This window comes from Vitis riparia, chromosome 5, assembly GCF_004353265.1.
Source record: "Vitis riparia cultivar Riparia Gloire de Montpellier isolate 1030 chromosome 5, EGFV_Vit.rip_1.0, whole genome shotgun sequence".
Classification (NCBI taxonomy): Eukaryota; Viridiplantae; Streptophyta; class Magnoliopsida; order Vitales; family Vitaceae; genus Vitis; species Vitis riparia.
Genome location: NC_048435.1, coordinates 11,528,354 through 11,537,418, shown reverse-complemented (window position 1 = coordinate 11,537,418; position 9,065 = coordinate 11,528,354).

Below are 9,065 nucleotides of genomic sequence, written 5' to 3'. Positions count from 1 at the left end.
TTCAACACGGAAGAAGCCAAAACAATGAAGACTCCAATGAGCTCATCCATCAAGCTTGATAAGGATGAGAAAGGTAAATCCATTGACTCAACTATGTATAGAGGCATGATAGGTTCTTTGCTATATTTGACCGCTAGTAGACCTGACATTATGTATAGTGTATGCTTGTGTGCTAGATTTCAATCTTGTCCTAAAGAATCTCACCTAAGTGCCATAAAATGAATTCTTAGATATTTGAAAGGGACAATGGACATAGGCTTGTGGTATCCTAAGAGTAATAACTTTGAATTAATTGGATTCTCGGATGCCGATTTTGTCGGTTATAGGGTTGAAAGAAAAAGCACTAGTAGCACTTGTCATTTCCTAGGACACTCAATTGTTTCATGGCATAGTAAGAAGCAAAATTCGATAACCTTGTCAATGGAAGAAGCCGAATACATAGCAGTCAGTTTATGTTGTGCACAAATTCTTTGGATGAAACAAACACTTAGTGATTTTGATTTATCTTTTGAGCATGTTCCTATTAATTCTGATAATACTAGTGCCATAAATATTTCAAAAAATCCCTTGCAACACTCTAGGACTAAGCATATAGAGATTAGACATCATTTTCTTAGAAACCATGTACAAAAGGGTGACATTACACTTGAATTTGTAAGCACAAAAAATCAACTTGCCGATATTTTTACAAAACCTATAAGTGAAGAACAATTTGTTGATATTAGAAGACAACTAGGGGTGATTTCCTTATGATCTAATGATTGCTTAATCATTTCTTGATGAATATACTTTCTAATTGCATGAATTTCATGTCATATGCATCATATAGACATATACTTAGATAAATGGTTAAATTTTGACCAAAAATCAAAATTCCCTTAGCATTGGGCATAAAAAATTGGGGATTTCAACTGAAAGATGCAGGGAGAGCATCACGAGATGAGAAAATGCAGAAAAGTTGAAAAGTTGATCGCGTTGACTGTTGACCAAGCGGTCGACCGGTTCGTCGGGGCTGACAATTTAAATACCCTCTCGCGCTTCATTTTCTCACATGTTTCCTTTGGTTCTTCAAGGGTTGTGCCGATTCAACTGCCAATGAGTGATTTTTGAGGCCATTGCAGCAGATTGAGGGCTTCAGATTGATTTTTAGAGGATAGGGTTTTGGATCTGGGACGACTTTTCCTCTGTCCGCACGTCACAGCTAGCTTCAACACCTTTCCCACACACCTAGGGTCTTGGGTGTGTGTGCTTCTCTCTCTACTAGCCTCGTCTCCTTATGCTTTTTTGATGGCTCATAGGAGAGAGACGACTACCTTTAGGGCATAGGGCCAGCGCCCAGCTGAGCTGTCTCAACCTGCTAAGACGGAGGCTTGTCGAAAGGCGAGGTTTGACACGTTCCTTTTCATCACCGTGGAGGATTATCAAAGGTACAAGCAGAAGTTTACTCAGAGGAAGGTAGTTCTAGGGAAAAGTATCAATTTCTCCCAACTGCAGCATTTCAGGTTTGAGGGCCTCTTCAGTCGAATGGGTTGGTTGCCAATAGTGATGATTTCAGAGCTGATTTTTTTTAACTCTAGTGTGTGCGTACTATTTAAGGGCTACATATGGACTTGGTAACCCAATTATTTCCACCGTTAGAGGTGTTGAGATTCAATTAGACCCAGAGAGCATCTGCCATATTTTAGATATTGCTCTAGTTGGACTTATGGCGTATGAGTCCAAGGTTTGGCCCATTGTGCCAAGTTTCGAGCTTAGAGAGGTCATTAAGAGGATGTGCAGTCTTGCAGACGCCTAGGGGATAGGCAGACCATCGACCCATAGCTTGACCGTGAGCAGCAGAGTACTACATCACATGATCTGCTCCATCCAACTGCCATGAGGCGGACACCAAGATGAGGTCTCATACCTTGAGGCATTCCTTGTGGACTCCATTATGACGGGGAAATGGATTCATATGGGATATTTGATGATGATGCACAAGATCTCATTCTACAAGAGCACAACCCACGTACTCCCTTACGGACGTTTCCTCACTAGAGTGTTCAAGGATGTTAAGGCTGATTTGAGCAAAGAGACAAATTTTGAGGTCCCTAACACTTACGATACATATGATGAGCAGTTTTTGGGGCGGATGAAATTTGAGAAGGCCCACGATGATTCTTGGATTAGGAGAGCAGAGAGACCAACAACACATGCCTGGGGACAGGGACAGGTGCATCCTGGAGTAGAGGAAAAGGCCGAGATACGAGAGATGGAGGGTAGAGTAGACCCTTAGAGAGGTTTTCAGCAGAGAGAGCCCGAGCTTGACATTCCTCCACTCCAGTCCGAGGGTGTTCAGTTTGATGCCACATTCCCTGAGACGATGATGTCTGATCTGGCTTACACAACGAGACCATCTTCTCAGCCATCTTTCACTGAGCCTTCTCACACAGAGACATCACCTCATCAGGCACCTCATGCTCCTAATAATGCACCTTGGATGGATTTGTCTGCTCAGATTAGCTTTCTCGGCACTTGCATGGAGGAGCTTGTAGTAGTCAGTGATACTTGATTCTACTCTATGGAGAATCACATGGATCAATATAAGACTGGCTTCACCTCTCAATTTGAGTATATGCAGTAGAGATTTCAGCATATGGAGGATCGCATGGATTAGCAGCAGATTGTGTTTAAGCATCTCCAATAGAAGATAGAGCGCATTGAGAGTTGCCAGGAGAGTCAGCATGAGGAAATGATGGCTTACCTACGCTGTATGTTTCCACCTCCACCTTCTTAGCCTTGATTTCATAGAAACCCCCTTCATTTTTTTTTTTTTATGTTGCCAAAAGAGGGAGAGATATTTAGGATTGGCTTATATCTAGGAGACTCACATGCATATCATTATCATATCATTTGTTTGGATTGACTTATATGTTCATGTTTAGTGTACATTTGACTTTACTTATATATGACATGCTATATGTTTCATGACTTATCTTTGTTTTCTATTGAAAATTTGCATGTCTTGATTATCTTTATTTTAACATCATAAATTTTGAATGATTGATCCATGATTGGTTTGAATGGGAGATTTTTTTTCTTCTCCTAGATAACCAAGGTTTGTCATCATAAAAAATGGGGAGATTGTTAGTCCAAGGGTTCTCCTAATCAAGTTTTGATGATAACAAACCATGGTTAAGTGACTAATTGGTTTGAATTGTAAAGAATCTCATGTATAAATTTGGAAATTCATCAAAGGACCAAATGGATACAAGATCGATACATTTGGAAAACTTTTAATAATAGGAAACAAATGTAAGATGAATGCATGGGTGCACTTAGGTTTTACATATCTTTTCATGCATATTTGGAAAACTCAATTTATTCTTTAAAGTTATAATTTCATTAAAACCCGAGTTTTATCAAATGTACCTTAGGCAAAACATTTCAAAATTGACATATTAATTTACCTAAAGACCTTGCCTAAGTGTTAGAAAAGAAAAGAATTGAAAAAGATAGGATTTCGAGGCCAAAAGGCTGAACCGGTCGAGGCACTAGCCAACCGACTCAACCGGCCAGGGAACCGGTCGACCGGTTGCCCTTGTCCGATCGAGGAGTGTTAAAAACACACTCTCTCATCCAGTAGCCTTCCCTTCCCGGTCGAGGTCCGGTCGAGGCAATGAAAACTTGCCAAAGCATTAAATGCTCCAACGATTAGTGAATTGGTCGACCCCCAACTCAACCGGTTAAGGTTGTTTTTTGTTTTTCTTGGCTCCCGAGGTTAGAAGCTTATAAATTGAGAGCTCCACTTCATTTATGACATAGAGAACACTTGCATTCAATTGTCTACCCACTTGTTCTTGCCTTAAAAGCTCTCATTTCTTTCTTGGTGCATTAAATCTACACTTGCATATCCTTTAGTGCACCTTTGTGTTTCATCCTAATTTTGATTTGTATTTGAGTTATCATTGAGCTAGGTTGAGGGATTCATTCTTGTAAAAAGTGAGTGTTAAAGGCTTTCAAGTGAGTTGAATCTTGAAGACATTATGTAAGAGCTCATTGGAGCGGGAATCCAAGTATAAAGGAGATTGAAAGCTTAGTTGAAACTTCAAGTTAGTGGAACCCTCACTCGGTTACGAGATTTAGGAGAGTGGACGTAGGCAAGAAAATGTCGAACCACTATAAATCTGAGTTTGCTTTCTCTAAACTCTACCTCTTTATTTTTGCTTCTATTGTGCTTGAATTGGTTGTGTTGAAAAAGATTTTGAAAAACTCAATTCACCCCCCTCTTGGGTGTTTTTCTCATTTAAGTATAACCTTTATTTTCTCAATATCCTTGTGTTGCCAAGTGTGGATCACTTGGGGAGCTCAATCTTAAGAAGGTCCATTGGAATCATAATCCTAGGGTGATAGTATAAAGACTTTCTATTCAAAAGTCTTGTTTTAAAAGGTTCCTTGGAACCATAATTAAACTTTAAAGCTTAAAGGCTTGGGTTAGAGGCCTTGTAAGTGGAACCTTCATCCGATTGGAGCATTTTAGTGATTTAAGAGCCGAACCCATTATAAAAACCTGTGTTTGTATTTATCTGTCATTTCTCTTTTTATTTTATATGCAGTTACTCTTCCATTACATTTGTTATATTATTGTATATACTTGTCATTTGTATTCTTAAAATTGTTTAAATTTGCGAACATTAATTATCACCTAATTCACTCCTCCCCTTCTTCGGTGATTACCCTAGGTTGATTGTACATAAACCTAATAAATGAAGTATGAAAGTCATGAAATAATTACACTTGAATGAGTTTAAAGCTCTCTCATAGTGATTACTAACAATTTTTAAGTAGGAATGACAACGAGGTGGGTTTAGGACAGGGCATCCCTATCCCATTCCCATCCCAAAATATAAAACTATTTTCCATCCTCATCCCAAACCCAAGTTAAAGCGGGTAAGTGTTCCCATTCCCATTTTCAAACCAAAACTATAATCATGTCCCCGTCCTTGTTCCTCCTCATTTGGCAGATGCAAATCTCAAATCCGTAATGAAATCTAGTTCCCAAAGAGAATTTATCACCTAAGATGCAACAAATTGTAATCAATTTGAAAGGAAAAGAACCCATTTTTTTATCACAATGAACCCACAAGATTCAACTCAGTATTTGAAACGTTTAGATCAAATAGCAACAACCCACGTTAATACAAACACCAAAAACCAATTTTTGATGACACCTATAAACATCTCTACAAAAAAAACTGAAATTACAAATCATATAATGATTCATTTGGCAACCGAGAAAAAAACCCATAAAAAAAAAATAAAAATAAAACCAACAAGAAAAACACATTTGGAATTATAATAATGAGTGTCACAAGATTCCAAAACAATGAGAAACGAATGGAGAAAAAACTCACATAGAGATGGAGTGAAGAGTGAAGGCCATGAAAACTCTGAGATATGGCATAACGAGATTGAGGAGAGGAGGGTTGTGGAATGGGGAGATAAAGGTGGCGAGGAGCTTGAGAGCCATTGCAGTGGGTGTGATTTTGTTTGTGATCTCTGCCTTTATGAGAAAAATCGACTCCACAAAGGCTTAAAGTGAGAAAGAGAAATAGAAAGAAGAACGTTTCTTCGTTTGAGAAGATGAGAGAATCCTGAAAATAAAGAGAAATATTTATAGGGAGTTTTATTAGTATATTGTAAGTGGGACCGATTATTACAAAACCCAACCTCGGCCCAAATCTGATTCGAGTTTTAAAAAATAAACCCAAACCCACCCATTCCCCGATTAATATACTCCCATACCCATCCTAATAGAGGTGGGGCGGGATGAGTAACCCAAAAAACCTGTGAAGTTATCATCCCTATTTTTAGGTGGTTAGGAGATCATAAATAAGGTTTGAGAATTATTTATATCAAATTAAGGTATAAATTAGTCATTAGCTAGGTACCAATTCTTGATGAATTCACTATCATTTAATGCACTTTTCAAGTAAATAATGCAAGCCAAACAACTTGGTTGGTCGACCGCAATCTTGCAACTGCTAAACACTAACAAATGCTTATTTTTGAGGTTGCTGAAAATTAGGTTGCTTGTCAAACTCAACAACCATCGAATCAGTTACAATCCAAAACGCGGCATTCTTGGGGTCCCAAGCAATTTGCATTTTATGTTCTTTTACCTTAGTGTTTTTTGAAAGTTGTTTAAGTCCTAAATTCCTTTAGGCAAGCCCTGCTTGTAAAAAATTATGAGATAGGCTTATAAAATATGCGTCTCATGATTAAAATCAATGTCCATTTTTAAAGAAAAATCTAGCCAAGTGTGCATGTTTGAAAATGACATGCATACAACTACTTCGATTGCACCTACGCCAAATATACAAAAGTATAAAATGAAAAAAAATTCGATGATACTATCTAGCTCCTTTTTTTGTTAATAATATTTTTAAGCTTTTTTGTTTTGCATTATGATCCATATTTCTAGATACATTGAATAAAAATCATCGACTATGATGATCCTATCTAGATATTTTTTTGTTAATAATTTTCTTTAAGTTTTTTTTTTCTTTGATAGTTATTTTTCTTTGAAAAATAAGGGGTTTTAGCACTTTGTCATAACACTATTTCCATATAAATAAATAAATAAGTGGCTTTGATATTAATTAAAGTATTTTGACATTAGTTAATTTTCTACTTTCTAAAAAATATTTTTAAAATTTTCTTATACACACCCCACACTATTGGCTATATTTGATTAGCTAGGTATATAACATAAGTTAGAATAAGAAAAAGAATATTATAGTTTATCTCATGTTTGATGATTAATACAAAATATAAGATAAGTGATATGATATATTATTCATTTTTTTTTTCTATATATATCTAAAATTTAAGATATACATATCTAATATACCATAAATTTATTTACTTTTATCAATTTTTATATTTTTTTTATATTACTTATTTTTTAAATAATTTTTTATTATAAAATTAAATTTATGATAAAAAGAAATATATATATATATATATATATATATATATATATATATATATATATATATATATATATATATGTATGTATTATTATATTATTTTTCATATATTAAATAACATAATATAAAAAAAATTATTTATAAAGTTTAAATATTTTAATCATGAATATTATTAAACTTAAGAGAAATTGCATATTTTTTTTAAAATAAAAGATATTTAAATGCAATATAATTTTTATTTTAAATATTAAAAAATAATATATATTTCATTTTTTTATTCATTAATTTATAAATTACATATAAACATAACATAATATATCATGTTGAATATGCTATTATAAGATATTATATCCATTGAATATAATATTTAAAAATATCTTCTATCATTTACAATAAGACATGGTATTTTAAATATATATATATTATTCTATTTAATCCGCATAGCAATTAAAAATTACTTATACACTTCTTAAACCACAGAAGGAAGCACTTCCGACCCACTAGAAGCAATTGTGATCTTCATAGAGATACTCCCAAGAGGAGTTCACAGGCGAACGTGGTTTTGAGCTTGGAGTGAAGTCAAAGGATCAATGGTCTTTCTCAACACCAAAGCTCAACTAACTGGGGACATAACAGATTGCAGACATTGCACAGAGCCTAAACATGTCCAAAGCTGAATAAAAAAGCCCTGGCCCATTTGCAACTCCTCGTACGGCCTTTTGAGTTGTAGCATTACTGGGAGTATAGGCCTTTGTGTTAGCTTAAAAAGTGGTACATCTGAAAGCCCACAGGACCACTCGCTATCCCCCTATTCCTAGCCTCCATATTCCTACCACATAGCCTCACATGGCCCAAAATGCTTCTACGTTTTGCCTCTTCTTTTTTAAAATTTTTGTACTGCCCTGTGTGTCTCTCCACATGATACCTCATCAAATCATCATCCTTAGCTTTGGAACTTTGGGTGGCTTTCAAAATCAAGCTTATGTACGAATATGGTATATAATATATAATATATAAACAAGTATAAAGAGTGAACCCTCATGTTAAGAGCCAGTAGATTAAGACATCGCACCAATCCAATGACTGTTGACTTGAGCTTCCAGTCTTGATATGCGGTATCTCTCCCCCTACCCTTTCTCTTTTTATATATATATATTTTTACAATCTTTTTTCAAAAGGGAAAGGTTAGTGTTTCGGTAGGTCTTGTGAGGGTGTGACAGAACAAAACGTGTATAGATTCCTTGTGGGGGCTTTCCCAAGGGCACGACCCTAAAAATAGGGGGCTCTATGCAGCGCCGTTAGCTTTATTTTTTTTGGCCTTAGTCGCGCTAAAGTAGTTGTTTAAGGGACGAAAGGGTCCTACATGATATCAGATACCACCCGCTTTATTTATTAGCTACAAATCATCATCATATAGAAACCCATAAAAAAAGAAATAAAATAAAAAATAAAAGAAAGATTTGGTTTAGTGGAGGAAAAAAATAAAGATAAATGGATTCCCCAAGTCACGTGATAAGGCCTCAAAATGAGGGATGTGTTCCTAAAGCTACCACTCCACTCAATCCACTTCCCTCCCAAAATCCCAAATATTTATCTTTATATCCATATTGCTTTGCTTTCTACATAGCTTGTTTCCTTTTCCTTTTCTCTTTTTCCGTTTCCTTTTTCTTTTTTCTCTCATGATAGAGAGATGAATGAGAATACATAGGTGTGATTTCTTATAGTTTTCTTAATTTTATCATGTGGGTCTTAGTTTCTATGAGAATAAATTTGTTACATTTTTTTTTTGTTGGTAAATCATCCATACCTGATAATATACACTAACCAATGTGTTTCATTTTCGTACTCTATACTTAGGTTTCAAGCACCCCTTTACATCATTCAAAATTATGGTGTTACGAATTTGTTTGACAATGATTATATAAATGATTTTTAGTTTTTTAAAAAAATATTAAATATTCACTAAATTTTACGAAATGTTTTAAAAATTATGACAAATTATTTATAGTATTTTTCGAAAAAGCACATGATAATTGATTTTTCTTAAAAAAAAAAAATTATAAAAACATTTTCATTAAAAATACTTTTAAATAT